This window comes from Sorex araneus, chromosome 2 (assembly GCF_027595985.1).
Source record: "Sorex araneus isolate mSorAra2 chromosome 2, mSorAra2.pri, whole genome shotgun sequence".
Classification (NCBI taxonomy): Eukaryota; Metazoa; Chordata; class Mammalia; order Eulipotyphla; family Soricidae; genus Sorex; species Sorex araneus.
This window is the reverse complement of record NC_073303.1, coordinates 374372113-374390031: the sequence shown is the minus strand read 5'-3', so window position 1 is coordinate 374390031 and position 17919 is coordinate 374372113.

Here is a 17919-nt window from a genome sequence, read left to right as displayed (position 1 = left end):
CAGGAAGGAAAATGCAGCCATGGAGCAGGCCAGCACGTCCTGCAGAGCAGAGGCTGGAGCCCGGCAGGGAAGCTGAGGCCGTGTGTCTGAGGAGGGCAGCCGGCTGTCCTGGAGCCAGGTCTCTCCCTGACAGCGGACACACCCTCCTGTAAAGTGCTCCAAGTCAAGAGAAAATAATGTGGACCGTCCTTCAAAGAGGCTGAAATGACCAGTGCCGATGGAGAAAGATTTGAGTTGGGAGATGACAGGTGAATTGTGCAGGTGGGCTTCAGACTGTGTGGGGGGGATTTCAGTGCCTGGGAGATGCACAGAACTGTGCCTGGGCTTACTCTGAGCTCAGGACTCAGGGATCACACCTGACAGTGCTCAGGGACCATATGCATTACTGAGGAATTAAATCAGGGTTGACTGGAAGCAATACCAGCACCTTAACCACGGTGCTATCTCACCAGTCTAAGGAAAAAAATATATATATATATTAGAAAGTGCTGTAAGCTTAAGCAAAATATACTGCAGAATGATATTGTTGGTTTTGTTTTTGGAGCTGGCATTATGACAGGGTCTCTGGCATTCTCTGCTCTAGCTTTCTTCCTCTGAAGATGCCAGCAATGTTCATTTCCACCATTATGGTCCCTGAGAGTATTGTTATAGTAAGTATCTTGGCAATTTGAAAAATAGAACACTTCAAAAGAATGGTCCATCTCATCATTATGTATAGGATGAAAACTCCATGTGCATATCAACTTATTTCAGAGGGTGTGAAAACTCCCTGTTCTACCAAATTGGGAGAAGTCTCAGCATAAAGCAAATGGCTTGGGATATAAATGATATATTTTTTTCAAACCCAACCATTCCATCCCTATCACACACATGCACTGGAAAATGGCAGTGATAAATGTTGGAATATTTTAGGTGATGATCTATTGATATATACTTTGTCATTATGAATTACTGTTACTGTTATTCATTTGATCTCAGATAGTAGCATAATTAAACTTAATTAGTGGCCACAAGTAAAATAATAAAAGTGGCTGCTAGTAAAATAATAAAATTTTAAAAAAATCCCTTTTTATTCACAAGGGAAAGTAAGTTTTCATCTTTCAGTGAATTTCATACTTGGAAAATGTTGGTCACTCTTCTTTTAAATTCATAAAATAACTGCTTTAATAATGAAGTAAAGAGTCTTTGTGAATTGTATGTTCCTGATTTGAAAGAAATGACACAGCACAGAAGAATGAGACAGTAGTACCCATATCACCGCATGTGGTATGTAAGCTGGCATACTAAACTAAACGTTTTCATACCAAAATAGGAAAGTAGGGGCCACAGTGATAGTACAGTAGGTAGGGTGCTTGCTTGCATGGAGTTGACCTCGGTAAGATCCCCGGCATCCTATATGGTCTCCTGAGCACTGCCACGAGTAATCCCTGAGCTCAGAGCTAGGAATAAGCCCTGAGCACTGCTGGTTGTGGCATCCAAACAAACAAACAAATGAACAATATGAGAAGGCCTTCTTGTCCACCATTTAAAGTTTTCCTATTTTTAATAATGTTTCCATTTGGTTATTAATTTTCACGTGCCCAATTTCTTGCTCACAATGCATAAAAAAGTTTGAAACCAGAGAGCTAATTTGTGAAAGTGAGTTGAAGTTGTGCAAAAGACAAGTGTGGAGAGAGCCGGACAGCGGCGTGCAGGTGTCAGGCCTCTCGGTTCCGTTTCTCTCAAAAGAACTGATGGTTCCAGCAGCTAGGGAGGTTTCTTAGTCCACTGGAAAGTCATTTGTGCCAGTTGGCATGTGTTCCAATTCTGCACGGGGCTTTGAAAATTGACTGTTCTCTGCTCCATTTTTTGTGCATGATTCCAACTAGAGTTCCACACTCAGGGGGAAATGTTCTAGTGCCTTCTTCTGGGCCCTCAACTTTAAGTGGGAATCCACATGCCCCTCAGAGTACCTAAGTCACCCTCAGTAATAAACTCTTGTCAGCCATATCTCATAAGTACTCTGATAATATATATTATTTGAGAACTCTCTGTTTTATGAGTTATTTTCCTGCTGGAGGCCAAACTTAGAGAGAGAGAAAGAGAAAGTGAGGCATAACTAAGAAGTCTAGCTTTATGGGAACTGGCGACATCTTTGGCGACCTAATGTTATTTCTGAGGACACCTGTGAAGTCTCTGACCTAAACTATTTCTCAAGTGTAAGCGGTTCTAGTAAACTAATCTTTATTATTCCACCGTTATTATTGCACTGGAATGGTCTCTTGGCTTCCTCAGATGCTTTTTTACAAGTCTGCAGGATATGTGTCTTTCTAGAGCCTAGTCTGGCTTCTACTTTAGAAAATGTCTATTTTCTATTATCTATTAGACATGCTGGAGCAATAGCACAGCGGGTAGGGCGTTTGCCTTGCATGTGGCCAATTCGGGTTCAATCCCCAGCATCTCATATGGTCCCCTGAGCACCGTGAGGAGTAATTCCTGAGTGCAGAGCCAGGAGTAACCCCTGTGCATTGCTGTGTGTGACCCCACCCCAAAAATGTCTGTTGTTGGAACAGAGTCCCAAGGGCCCGGGTGCCTGTTGGCCATGGGGAGCCCATCATTTTGATCCTCAGTGCCAGGTGGTTCCTTGAGGACTTCTTGAGAGACAGCCCCCTCAATAAAACTATGTGAAAAAGAAATTAAATTTTTAAAGAAGTTAAAAATACAACAGCCAAAGTAAACAGTCAGTGGATGGGCTGAATGAACTAAGGAAAGGAACTAATGTCAGAGAATTAGAAGAATCACCTGAACAACAACTTTGAGCAAATGGACTAAGGGTTCTTCATTTCCACATTTATTTTCATTTCCTTGGAAGAGTCCATACCTTGAGTGGGAGCTTCCTCAACCTTGGCCAGAAATAAAAGTCCAAGTCCCTAGCTTGTTTTTTTGACTCTGAAGAATTTTGATACCATGCACTATCTTTCTTGCATGATCTTTATGAACCTTATGTCATTCACAGTTTTAGTTCACTAAAAGTCTAATGTGCATTTAGTGATGCTAGAAAATCAGTTTGAATGACAGATTTTAAAACTTTTTTCCCCATATCTAAGCCAATCTGATTTATTGAGATCACTGTATCACTGTTGTCTCATTGTTCATCAATTTGCTCCAGCGGGTACCAGTAATGTCTCCATCGTGAGACTTGTTACTGTTTTTGGCATATCGAATATGCCACGGGTAGCTTGCCAGACTCTGCTGTGCAAGTGGGTTACTATCAGTAGCTTGCTGGGTTCTCTGAGAGGGACAGAGGAATCAAACCCAAGTCAGCCACGTGCAAGGCAAACGCCCTACCTCTATGCTATCACTGTGTGTCGCTGAGTGTGACTCAGAAAGGAAAGAAAAAAAAAAGAAGTTGAAGAATGAGAAAAAAGTACATTCTGAAATACTTGTCTGGTTATAATCAGCTAAATGGAAAGACTTATTGAGATTTTTCAGAAAATTCAAATCAGCTTTAAAGAATGGGGTTCTTTTCCTACAAGTTGGGCACATATATTTCGGTGATAGAGATAATAAAATCACACCATTTTTCTTAAATCCTGCAATACTTTTGTAAAGATCTGCTTTGAACTCTTGTCAAACATGCCTTCATGTAACCTTCGATTCAGAGCTTTGTTGTCTCGTGGTATCATGTGCCTTTTGTTCTTCTGGGTGTGCGGGGTCTACAGCCAGATTTGTGCTGGGTGGGGTGGGGGAGTCACTCACCCACGCCCTCGCCGCATTGCTCTGGAAGAACACCTGGCCCTTATGTGAATTTGGTCTCTCACATGCAAACCGTCTTATATTATAACTGTCTCTCTGGGCTGGTCCTATTTTGGAAAGGTGCCAGGTGACTATAGAAAATCCATCATGATTAGCACTGAGATAAATCTGTTGCAATAGTTTTGAGAAGCGTTGAACTCAATTTATGAAAGCAAAGATACTTAGATATTTTTAATATGTTTTTGTCTGAGTTCTAACTGTTTAGGCGTGTAAGCGGAGGCTCCGAATGGTTTCAGTACAGCATAGGCACGGCCTGTCATTCCCTTGTTTATCTGCATCTTTTATCTATCCGGCCATCCTTACCGTGGTATTAGGGAGATCAAGACCAGTCTTTTAAGTGAGTTCTGAAAATTTGCTGTATTATTGCTAACCCCAGTTATTTCCCCATCAAGTGGAATTGGCTCCCATTCGCAATTAGTTAGGCAAGACCGTGGAAGCATCACAAGGTATAAATATTAAAACCATACTTACCAGCACAATCCTGTGTATTGTCTATTGTAATAGAGCAGAAGAAAGTTCTATGGGGGTTGAAAAACCAAGAATGGAGCAGATGAAAGTTAGACGAAATGCTATTATACTTCATCACTTTCAAAAGAAGAAATTCACCCTAGGATGTGCCCCCTCCCCGCAAAAATACTAAGACAAAATTATGATTTAATTTGTAAACACAGAATTTCTACATTATGTCTGGCTGCTATTCTTTCAGTTTTTTTTAAAAATCGGTGTACCAGTGTTTACAACAGCACTGAGATTGATTAATTTAGGTACAAAACGTTACTACTATTCACCATGCCTGAGCCGCAGGATTCCTCCACCACCGCCTTGCTCACACTCCCCCGCACTCAGCCTCTAGGAAACTCAGTTCGGTGACAAAGTCTTAAGGTTTGTCGCCATGGCTATTGGGTATCATCTGCCTTTGTCACCTGATATTCCACATGCGACTGTGATTATCCAGTACCTGTCCTTTTCCTTCTGACTAATTTTACTTGACATGACAAGTTTCATCCAGGTTGTAATGAAATGCAATACTCTGTCTTTTCTCGTAGGTATTATTCCATTGTGTATAGAGACCACAGTTTTATTCTTTACTAAGCTGTCATCTGTCACTCGTGTTGTCTCCAGGTCTTGGCTGTTGTAAATAACATGATGGTAAATACAGGGCGGTGTCTGTATTTTTTCATTTTAGTGATTTTTTTTTCTTGGGTAAATGTCAAGGAGTAGAATTACTGGAACATAAGGGTTCTGTTATTAATTTTTTGAGGTCTCCATACTGAATTCCATAGGTGATGAACCAGTTTTTATCCCCACTAATCGTGAATAAGGGTTCCATTTTCACAACATCTCCATCAGCATTGGTTGTTTCTTATTTTATTTTTTATTTTTGGGTATAGGACATTGTCAGTGGTGTGAGATACTACCTTCTTGTTATTTTGATTTGTATTTTCCTGATAAACAGTGATGATGAGCACTTTCTCACATACCCATTGGCAATATTTATTGCATGTCTCCTTTGGAGAAGTGCATTCATCTCCTGTCCACATTTTTTGATGAAATTGCTATTTTTTTGGTTGAGTTTTGTGAGTGCTTTATATCTATTGGATATTATCCCTTTGTCTGTCAGATATGTAGTATGTTATCATATCCATAAACTAGATTTTACCCATTGTAAATCTTTTCTTTTTTGAATAGTTTGCGAGGTACACCCTTCAGCCTGGTGCCCAGGGCTTACACCAGTCCTCAGGGATCACTCCTGGCAGCTGTCCAGGGACCATATACTGTCTAGGGACCAAAGTGGGCTCAGTGGCCTACATGGCAAGCCCCGTGGCCCTGCACTTTCTCTTCACACCTGCATTTGACTTTTTCAAATTGGAAATATATCACTGGTGTTTAACAGGATTTGTGTTTAAGCTAAAGCTAAAACTTTATCCTAAACATGACTACGAAAGACTTTGGGGTAGCCCTACTGCCTGTTAACTTTTCATGGGTTCCTACGTTCTTTGGGGGAAATGTACAGTCTTGTGTTAGAAGACAATAAATATCCTATTGAATTCGTATGATTTTTATGATGGTTATTTTTTTTTATTGGGTGGGGGGGTCATACTCAGTGATCCTCAGGGGTTACTCCTGGCTCTGTACTAAGCAGTTACATTCAGTGGTGCTCAGGGTACTATATAGTATGACAGTGATCGAACCTGGGTCAGCCGTGTGCACGGCAAATGCCCTCCCCACTGTCATATTGGCCCTGTGATGGTTAATTTTATGTGTGAGCAGGACTGGACAAAGAGTTACTCAGATGGCTAGTAAAATGTGGCTGGTTGTCTTTTGTGAATCAGTCAAATGATTGATGACCCTCAATAGTATGGGGCGGGGGCTTTTCTCATCTGCTATGGGTTTGAATAGAATGAAAAAACATCAGAGGGGGGAGTTTTCTCCCTGTAGAGTCAGGATAGGCATATTTTTCTCTCCTTGGACCCACCCTCCAGACCTTCAGATCTTCATACTCTGACCAAATGAGAGAACTGTCTTTCTGGCTCTCTTGCTGCAGAGGGCATGGTGGACCTCCAGAATTAAGTGAGCTGATTTTTGTTTGTGTTGGTTTTGTTTCTCAGGAGAACACTCAGACAGTTTTGATGCTCTAAGGAGAAAACCATATACTTAGAGTTGTGAGGAAATCATAAGTGATAGTTTAATTGAGCTGGAAATGATTGTGCTAACATGCAATGTGCATCATCTGGTGAACAACTTAGTTTCTCCTTATTTAGTTTGAGATATTTAGAATATTTTGTGCCCCATATTAATTTTGCTGCATGCTAATTGTCAAAAATTTTTAACTCTGGAATAGTTATCATTAGGTTTTGTTTATTTAAAGTGATTCTGCTGTTTAAGTTGTAGAATATGAATACCTTCTAGCAATATATTAATGATATCAATATTTACCAAAATGAACTTGGCAACAACTTCTTCTAATTGAGAGGTTTTATATCTGGCCTGGTCATGAAAATTTAGAATTAAATATTTATAAAACACTGACAGTTTGCTAACAGCATATAAATAGGGCAAGTCCAAGAACATTGATTTAAATGACATCAGTATGGTGTTTTTTCTGCTAAAATTATCTTGCTAATGAGGGGTTCTTTGGGGTGAAAGTAAACATATTTTAAGAACAAATTCATGTAAACACATCTATTACATCTATTACTAAGCTATCAAAATTAACATGAAAGTCTTGGGTCATGATTGGTTTTCCCGGCCCTGCATTTAGCTCTGTCAATAAACCACATGGAATAATCCACAGGGGATTTTACAGTGGTATGTTTAGTTCTTAATAAATACATGTTGGTCTTTACAGTTTCAAATATTTATGAAATGGAGCCTTTAGAAAGCAACATTTATAGAATCGAGAGCTACTATCAGAGCAATCTTTATGTAACCGAAACTAGAAGTTTTATAATTATCTCCCCTTTCTCCTGAGTGGCTTCCCAAGGACACTAAATTCTCTAGTGAACTTCAGCGAGGCTAATTTGTTTGTTTTGGGGCCACACTGTCTGTGCTTCCAGGTTTATGACTAGCTCAATGCTTAGCGATCAGTCCCAGTGGGATTTGGGACTTTCTGGAGTAACCTGGGAATCAAACCAAGATGGGCTGCATGCAGGCAAATTTGTCACCCAAAGTCCTGTGTCTCCTGTTGGCAGGGAGGAGTTAAAAGTAATTAAAGAAAAGAAGTGCCCTTGCTCATCAAAGTGTTTAAATTGCAACAAAAAAGCTCTGTTTTTTCATATCTATGGGGGATATTTGGACATTCTGATTTTAATTGCTTCAGTTATATTCCGAATAAGCAAAATTTTCTGGCAAAACTTTCTCTTATGGCAAGATTTTGTACTGTTTTTAAAAGTGAAAGAACTCACTGCCTGTGATTTTCTGTGGGAAAGTTTCCCAAACTAACTAAAGTGCATATAAAAATAATAAAAAATAATGAAATAAGAGCTTATAAAGTTGAGTATGATTTATTGGTCATTCAATGTTATTGGCATGTAACTGGTAGGTATATTATGCCAGTGTATTATGATGTAGGTTGTAATGATGCTAATTTAATAACCATATTCAAGGAACCAGGAACCTGGGAACATAATATATTAATAATAAAAAGGGTATTTTGCTGAATCAGTGTAAAATGAGATCTTCCCACAAATTATTTGATTTGACAGAAGTAGACAACTTCATTTGCCAAATCTTTATAGTAAAAATCAACAATGATTTTGCTGATAGGGATTTTAGTTCTTAATTGGAAAAAAAACTAAAACATGCACCTCTGCTAAAGATTTATGTGAAAGTAGAGATCCCCAATGGCAGCTCTTAGGGACAGAATATCTCCAAGGTCAGTGTTTAGTAACAAGCATCTGTAAGGTAGTGGCATCATGTAGGTAGTTTTTGCATAGTTTCCCTAAAAAATATGAAAAGTCATTGACATTGTTGCTTCCGCCTTCATATAGGAATTGTGGACTATAAACTCCTTGCTGGGCTGAGGAATTTATCTTCCTGTATCCTGAACTGGATGCACCGTAGGGCAACCCCCTGGGCCTCTGCATTCATTCCTGGGTAGCTGAGTCTGAGAGAACAACCCTGTTGGGAAGAATCTAGACTGGGAGGAGATGCTTGTGTTTGTGTTTGTGTTTCATCCTTGGTCCTGCAAAAGCAACAGAAAGAATTCCAGTCAAAAAATTGGAGAAGACGTAGGGAGGGCAACGCGTTAAGGTAGAAATTCAGGCAGGATACTTATCATCGGGGAGGAAAATAGACTCTTTGAGTATTTCCCTCCTGAACTAGACAAATACACTCTGCCATGAAACATGGTGGAACAGAAGCGTTCCCATACTCCCTGTGACCCAGAGGCCACTGCAGAGACTCTCCCTGAGTGGAAACCCGTTTCTCTGACTTCAAATAGAAGACCCGGCTCAGACAAAGCACATGAAAAATATTGCACTCTTGATTTGATCCTGTTAGGAGTTTTCTTGTCACAAAGGCAGGCTTCTGCTACCTCAGAGATAGATGCTGACTGCGGCTGAGAAAGAACACGTGGGCTCCTTGGAGCCCGGGAGACAGTGACTCTAGGGACACAGGCCAGTCAGCCAGACCACACGGCCCTGCATCTGGCCCTGAGGAGAACTCGGTGTTCCTCCCAGGGCAGACGAGGAGTGCTGAAGGCGCTCAGTGCCTGTCAGCCCACGGAGCCCTCCAATCTTCTGTAGAAGAGAGGGCCTGGAACACGGCTTCCTGGGATGCAGGCCGCGTCTGTGAGGGAAGACATCCCTCAGAGCCCAGGAGTGTGTGTGAGAGAGAGAGAGGCCATGGAAGGGCAAAGCTGATGCCATGACAGGCTGCGGAAATCAGAAACATCAGGTAGGCCTCGGGTTCCGTTCCTGGAACTGGAAACAGTTTCAGTTTTCCAGAAATCCAAACAGTGAGTCACTTAGCCAACCCGACCCCACCTGAGAGTTCCTGTTCTCCATCAATCCATCACAATGCCCCAGAAGTTGTCTTTGGTTCACTGTACAGAACGAGCAGCTTATGTAAGCACAGACTGTTACTGGAGACTGTTTAACTCCTGGCCAGCTGTTCCTGACCACTGTTACCATCAGGCTGGTTTAACTCTGAACCCTACATAACCCGCTTGTGGTCTGGTGTCAGGGTCCTTGCCAAGACTCCCCTGCGTTGGGTGAGACTCGGACCCCAGCTTGAGCTAGCAATAGAGTTCTTCTGCTTTTGCGTTATCATGTGTGGGCTGGGTCTCTCCGCCGCTGGGGATCTGACACTCGGACTTAACAGGCGCCGCTCTCAGGGGGACACTCAGCCAGGTGGGCTCCGGCCTCTGCCCTTGCGGAGCCGCTGAGTGACTTTGTTCCCACGTCGTTGCACTGTCCTGCTCCTTCTGGGACTTTCGAGCCTGGAAACATCGTTTCTGTCATTTTCCCTGACAGGGACTGAAGCCCTCCCAGTCTACTCACAGGCTCTTGATTCAATGGCGTTTGCCTTTACGGAAATAGGATTTCAGGGGTCTTGCTGGGTCAAGTTCCTCACGGATTTTGGAATCCGTTTGAGGATTTTGTGCTGTCACTCTGCTCTGTCAATAGCCAACTGAGTTGTTAATTTAGCCCTGATTGAAGGAGCAAATTACTCCCCAGCACTGATTGCTAAAATAAGCCCCAGAACACAATCATGGCTCATTTTCTTTTTTTTCCCTGTTAATCAAAAGGAAATTATTTAGTGAACAGAACACCGTTGCAAGCCTTCCATTTTCTAAGCACTATTTATGTGTATCACCACTCTAAATCTAAGGTAGTGGCTAATTGTGATATGCCAGGGATAGCTATTGTAAGTGTGCTTAGATATCAATTCTCTTACCTTCCTATATCCAGAACATCACATACAGATTGTTTTATAATATCTTCTTTTATCCTCTGGCTGGACTGGGAAGGTGATACGAACTCAAAATGACTGTGATATATCTGTTAAGTCTTAACAATTAAATCTCCTTCAAATCTCTCACGGTCTTTCTTTTTTCCTTCTCTTTGAAGCAGTACTAATCCTGTCCCAAGGTGCTTCTCTGTGAAATAAGAGATCTTCCCTGACCGATTCTCTTCTCTCGCCCCCAAACCGTTTCCTTTCCGTGGTCCACCGATATTACCGTCCTATTTTCACACACTTCTGTCTTTGCAGTTTTAACAATGGCCCAGAGATGGACACTGTCCCCCTGGCCTCTTCTGAAGTTCTGGCTGTTTCCGCTGTGGTTCCATGGGGATTTTCTGCCTCGCCGTGTCTTGGCGGCAGCTGGCTCTCCAACAGGGGCTCTTGACAACCTGCCTTCTAATGGAACCAAAAAATAACAAAATCACTTTTAACTTTGGGTGACAATTATGCACAATGGCCACTTCTCTCTGCTTCTAAACTGACAGTGATGGCATTTTCAAAGTGGTTGCCTGCAGAGGAACAGCTCAGGGAGAAAGGAGCAGAGATGGGGGCCCAGCAGGGGAGATATTTTAGGGCTGGCTACCACTTTGTGTCCCTCAAGCCATTCTCTTCCTTAAGAAAGTTTTCATTATGTTTATTGAGGTACTGAGATTTTATAATACTGTTAGTTACACTTTTCATGAATACATCACTCCACCACCCCACCCACCACCACACCCTCCCCCTATGTCCTAAGGGACATTCCCAGGCACCCCCCCCCACCCCCATGGCAGCTGAGTTCTTCTTCCAACCATACTCTAGGATGAAAGGCAACTTGATTCAATACTTCCGCATAAAAACGTTCAGACTTTTCAAGACCCTGCCATGGTATAGCAACCTTCATTTAAACAGAAATTGTATACACTCTATTATTGTATTTTTTCAATGTAGAAAAACTAGGGAAATGGTCACACGCAAACTTTTATGTGATAAAATTTTATTTATAAGCACATGAATGGCCTAATATTTTTGTGTTCTAAAGTCTAAAAGAAAAAAAGATGTGTTTCCCTGTGAAGTCATCAGCTGAATAATGGCACACAATTTGAATGATGCATTATTTAGTTTTATTAATTAATGTCTTAATTAGGAATGAAAATTATTAGAATATTAAACTTTATGAACGAAATATTTTCTAAGATATTACATTTCTCATTTGGATTATTTCTCGGTGTTTAAGTTTTCAATTTGGAGAAATGTATGTTTAATACCTCATCGGCCGACCTCCACTACCCCCACTGCCGGGCCACCGCCACGCTCCAGGTTGCTTTCTGGACAAAACATAAGACACTTAATACCTACTTTCCATAATTACGGCACCATATCTGATGGGGTTCAAGTATGGTGTGAACCACAGGAACACCTGTAAGGGTGATTAGAGGCAGCCCTAAAAGTCTCCATCCTCTCAGAGAGCCCGGCAAGCTACCAAGAGTACCCCGCCCGCATGGCAGAAACTGGCAAGCTACTCCTGGTGTATTCAATATGCCAAAAACAATAACAGAATGGGCCTCATTTCCCTGACACTGAAAAAGCCCTCAATGCAGCAGCATTAAGAAGGATGAACAAGGAGAGGCTGATAAAATCTCAGGGATGAACTAGACTGCCAAAATGAAGAAGGACTAAAATGACTGTCTACTTTCAATGCACGTATGCTGGCATCGGAAGCATCCACTGAGGACCTGATGGTGCAAGCATCGAAGATCTAGTAGGACATCATTGTTCTGATGGAGACGAGAAAACATCGATCGCATCATGCCATTTTCGACACTGGAGAAGAACTGTTCTTCGGAACATGCGACAGTAGAGGCCAAGTCATTCCTCATGTGGAGTTCTCCAACAAGGTACACATGGCTGCTACATTCAGAGATGTTTGTTCCATTGAGAGCAAATGGAACATCAGGGACTAGTTTGGTTTTCATGAGCATTGTCTTGGTGAGATTCAGTTGCTGTCCAATCTTTCCACACTCGCGGTCAAAGTCAGCCAGCATTTGTGCTTCTTGGTTAATATTTGGTGTTATTAGAATGATGCCATCAGCAAAGTGGAGGTGGTGTAGTTGACGACTGTCGATCTTCACAACCATTCCTTCCCATTCCAGTTATTGCATGACGTTCTTGAGGGTGGCACTGAAGAGTTTCGGTAAAATGGTATCACCCTGCCTCTTTACATCAATGATGACTTCCTTGTAGAATGGTGAGATCCTGGTGATGAATCCATAATACAGCTCTCAGAGGATCTTGATGTACTGAGTTTGAATACCCTGTTTGGCTCGAGCTTTGATGACCGCTTCTGTCTCAAAAGAATCAAAGGCCTTCTTTAAATTTATGAACGTTAGCCAAGTGGCATCTTAAACTCTTGCAAAACTTCAGTGAGCTTTTTCACTGTGTGGATATGGTATATCGTGCTGAATCCTTTTCAAAACATATCTTGCTCGAATGGTTGTCCTTCATCTAGTGTTCTGCCTATTCTATTCAGGATGACTCGAGTGAACAACTTGTAGACGGTGGATAACAGGACAACAGGCAGATTTGGTGATAGTTGCCAATGTCATGGATGTCTCCCTTCTTGTACAGCAGAACAGTCCTGCTGGTTTTCCATTGGGAAAGAACTTTGCATTCAGACAAGGAGCATATAAATAGCTAAGCCAGTGTATTGAGGAATACTGGTGGCAGATTCTTCAGGTGTTCAGGTCTGACCTTGTCTGGACCTGGTGCTGTACATGTCTTTACACGTACACATGGTATGACAGATTTCGAAAGGCAGAACATTGGGAATGACATATCCATCCTCCGGAATTTAGTATGTGGGCAGGTGGATGTGGCTATCGAAAAGATCCGAGTAGAAGTCGTGAATAATTATTTCCATTGCCCTTCTGGAGGATGTGATAGATCCATCAGGATGTCGAAGGGCAGTCATCTTGGTCTTGTAGTTGGCGAAGGACAGGAGAGCATGTGAATACTTTTCCCAGCTTCTGCCGCATCAGGCAACACTGCTGCTCCTCTCTCTTTGAGGTCTTGCTTTATAGCTTCTCTGCCCAGCTTTGGGAGCTCGAACATTAGCTTGTGATTGCCTGAGGCTTGTGCCAAACCACGTTGGCGAATGAGCTCAAGAGTTTCCGAAGACAGGCATCTGTTTGTGGCTTTCCCACTCTCAGCATTCCACGCACAGTCATGCAGGTGCTGAACCAGTCGATCATATTCCTCGTCATTGTTGTCAACGACGGCATCTTCCCACGTTGCTCGAGCGGGCACCAGTAACATCTCCATTGTGAGACTTGTTGTTAGTGTTTTTGGCATAACAAGTACGCGGCAGGTAGCTTGCCAGGTTGTGCTGTGCAGTCAGGATACTCTCAGTAGCTTGCGAGGCTCTCAAAGAGGGACAGAAGAATCAAGCCTGGGTCGGCCACGTGCAAGGCAAACATCCTACCCACTATGTTATCGCCCCAGTCCTTAAGGACATAATAGTTTTCTTTTATAGAGAGAACATGGAAGTACATTCTAGAAAGAGTGGGTTACAAACTGCTGGGCAGAAGAGTAAGTATTAAATCCACTGATGGACTTGTTCCTTCAGGGGAGTGGACAGACTCCTTCCTAAACAGAGTCGGGGGTAAGCTGTGGAGGGATTGGGAAAAGGAAGACAAATCCTTATTACATTGAAACCTTCAAGGAAGGGTGAGGAAAGGACTGTGGTGCAGCTCCAGGCCAGGTTTCTGGGTTGTAATATTGATCTCTGAATGGGTTTCAGTTTCGAATATTGATCTCTGGACCTGTTTCAGAATCAGAGGCCATCAGTGTGATTAGACCATAGGCTTTGCTCTTGGATATGTTCCTAATTTTCATCTTTGTATTTTATTTTACTCCATCGGACATGAATGGATCAGGTTCACCTCTCAGTAGCACTGTAACACTGTCGTCCAGTTGTTCATCGATTTGCTCGAGTGGGCACAGTAACGTCTCCATTGTGAGACTTGCTGTTACTCTTTTTGCTTATCAAATACACCAGGCTCTGCCGTGCAGGTGAGATACTCTCAGTAGCTTGTCGGGCTCTCCGAGAAGGAAGCGACCATCCTACCCTCTGTGCTATGGCTCCAGCCCAGTGTTAAGTATCCATATAAGTTGTTGTCCTGCATCAATGGCTTAGTAGCTCCAATTTGCTAGGAGAGAGAGTATCAGCAATGGGACAAAATTCTGTTCCTAAGGAACGAACCAAAGATCACCATTTTAGGGACTTAATGTAACTGAGTTATAAATGTTCACCAATAGAGCCAGGCTGGCAGGTTACAACAATGCTTCTTCCAAAGGTGAGAATACTGGGCTGGCTTCCACCAGGAAGTTCCTAATTACAGTATAATTGTCATATTCATAACTTTGTCCACTAAAGTTGTACTAAATATGATAGATTAGAGTTCTGTCTGAATGCTTCTTTCTGTGAACATGGCATTCTGCATGAATGGTGGAAGAGAATTGAATTTCTTTCTAAAAAATATTTGAATTACCCCAATATCTGAAATAAAGACTCAAGAATCATTTTTTTTTCAATTTTTTCTAGGTAACACATATTTGAGTACCAGCTAGTGACACGTAAGCTCTGCGAATGGAGCAGTGGATAGCAAATATCACCTGAAACATAGAATCTGAGTAGTTTGTTCCAAAAATCACAGCAGCTAATAGAGGTAAAATAACAAAAGATAATAAGATTGAGAGGCAAACAAGGAAACAAAAATATGGAAGATAAAATTAGGAAGGTCAGAGGTCATATTTTCTTATGTCATAACTTTGAGTAGGGCTGGTTTGGCCCCTTGTTAACTGACTTTCAATATCTTCATATCATATAAAATCTCCTTTGGCTCCAGCTAATGTAGAGAACAACTCAATAGAGGGGAAAAACGAATCCTTGAGGTGGAAAATTAAAGCTAGGTTATGTGACATAATATTATTCTAATCAGATTGCAAGATTCAAATCTTGCCCAGTGCTGTGGAACTTGCTGGTGGGCAATTCCTTATTTTACAACCATGATGGGGGCTGGGAGGTTGTCACCATGCCACGTTCCCTGGTGGCTTAACTCTCCCGTCCTTGATATATCAAGGTCCCATTACTTCTGAACATTCTATGGAGCAGACACTCTTGGTGGTTTTGTAAAATGTCGATTTATCAGTACGCCTGGGCACAAATTCTCTTAATACTTCAAGAATGTATGCCCCTGAAAGCCAGTCGTACTCCTTTCATGCTGCTCACTTCTCTTATTATAAACAAAGATTCTCAAGTGTAAGATATTATGACTTCTCTCAGTTTCAGGAAATTAAGATGTTTGCCTATGCCTCGCCGGTGGTCTTACATATTCAGTGTTTTTCTCAAGTTAAAAATGAACATCTTTATATATGCAGTGTAGGCCAGGTGTGCTTTTAAAAAGTACCTCAGAACTTCAGTATTTTCTCTACCGGCTCAGTTTTATTTGGGTCATTTGCATTTTATTGCTGGACAATCCGTATGGAAATGCTTCACTTTACAAGTGCCCTAGCTGGTGGAAATTACTGTAACATACGGGACTGGAGGCGCGCATGCTTTAGTGGCTGTTCGGCGTAATATGCCTTATGCTCTGTCAGCAGCGGGAGCCGTGGAAGCCTTTTCCCTCGTGTCTTTGTGGAGTTCAAGCTGACGGTTGTTGGGACCCCTGTTTGTTATTTACACTCACGACAGCTGTTCGCACTTTGAAAAAGTTTTCTATTTTAAATGAGAAAAAGAACCTTCTTTGATTTTCTCTCTTTTTTTTTTTCACTTGAAGAGCTACATAAAAAGTCATCAAGACATAAAGTAGGATGAGAGTGGGAGAAACCGACATTGAGAAAGGCAGGGAAACAGAATACAGTTATCTAATGTATAACCATATTTATTAGCGTTTACTACCATGATGGGTGTTTTCCCACGGAGACAATGTGGCTGTTACCAAAGTGGTAACTGTTGACATTGAGATGACCTTGAGTCCTTTCAAGTGAGCGGAATGTGGCTATAGTGAATAGCTCAGCTATGCTTTGTCTTGGAGTACAAATTTAAGTCTCAGTGTGAGAGGGTCTTTCAGTCTATCTCTGTCTGTGGAGATTTGCATCCGTTCACCACAGTGAGTCTCTCTTTCTCTCCCTCTCTCTCTCTCCACTCTGTAACAGCCAACATATAGAAGATGAACATATGGCTGTGACAGGCCTTGTTCTCGTTGTGAATGTGCAAATTTCCTCATTGGCATGCCCCGTGTTTTCAAGTCTTTTCTATTAGGATCCCTAGAAATCCAGGCTTGAAATCTTAGAGATTAGGATTCCTTGCTGTAGCTCCCCTGTCTTACGATTTTATAAACCTTCCCTTTCCCTGAAAGCACTTGTCTAGCAATTTTCTAATCCAAATGGATTTGGTGTGAGATAGTAGAGAAATGAGCTGCCATGATTTCAAACGGCTTCATTGAGTTCATACTTCTAACATTTTCTAAAGCGAACATTCTGCATAAATGGGGCAGATGACAGTATACTTGCAGGAAACTTCAGGAGAGCATGTCTTTGAGTATCTTTAAAACATATGATGTTGATCTATGCCACATTCCATGTCCACAATGTATTTTTTCTACAAATAAAATCGTATTTTCAGATTAGAAAGTCTCTTCAGTGAGAAAGGTCAATTTTCTCTTGTATCACTTTATCACTGTCATCCTGTTTTTCATCTATTTGCTCAAATGGGTGCCAGTTACGTCTCCATTTGTCCTAGTCCTAAGATTTTAGCAGCCTCTCTTTACTTATCCTTCCCAATGGTGCCTCACTGGAGGCTCTTTCAGGGTCGGGGTAATGAGACCCATCATTGTTACTATTTTTGGCATATCGAACATGCCATGGGGAGGTTGTCAGGCTCTGTGTGCGGGCAGGATACTCTCGGTAGCTTGCTGGGTTCTTCGAGAGGGAGAACTCAACAATAAAAGGTCTGGAGGAGCTTTGTTTTATAGTCTCTGTATCTTGGCCATTGATGGGATTGGGATTACATGGCACCAGGGGCAGTTTGTACGTGTGACTGCCTAGTTACTGGAATAAGGGGGATCTGGGTAGAGGAGGCCCAGACCCAATCCAAGCAGGCTTGGAGATCTCAGCCCTGGGTCCCACACACTTGGGTTCCTCTGCCATTTTCTTTTGTAATAACATCAAAGTATTATATGCATGTCAGTGATGCCATAGTGTCTAGAAAGTTTCTGGATATCAAAAAGAAACAAATTATTAATTAGAATATTGGCGGAGAGAATATATACATAGTTTCATGCTTCTGCATGATGAGAATACGTTGATATTTCCTGTATACATATATAAACATATGTGTTTTCACATATATAATGGTACTTTTAAATTTCTAGATATAGAGTGCCCTCACAGCATCTTTCTGAACTTTCTTCATTTTCAGATCAAATTCTATTAGAATAAGTTTCAGAATAGGATGCCTTTAGCCATTTGGGTCATTGGTTTAAAATTGCTAATGAAATCAGGAGCCAACTTGCTGGGGTAAAACGATTGTAATCTCTATCATTGGGAGTTTAAAACTTAGAGTCTACAAAGATGATAAAGCAGATAATTAAGCATATTAAAATGTCTATGTTTTATATA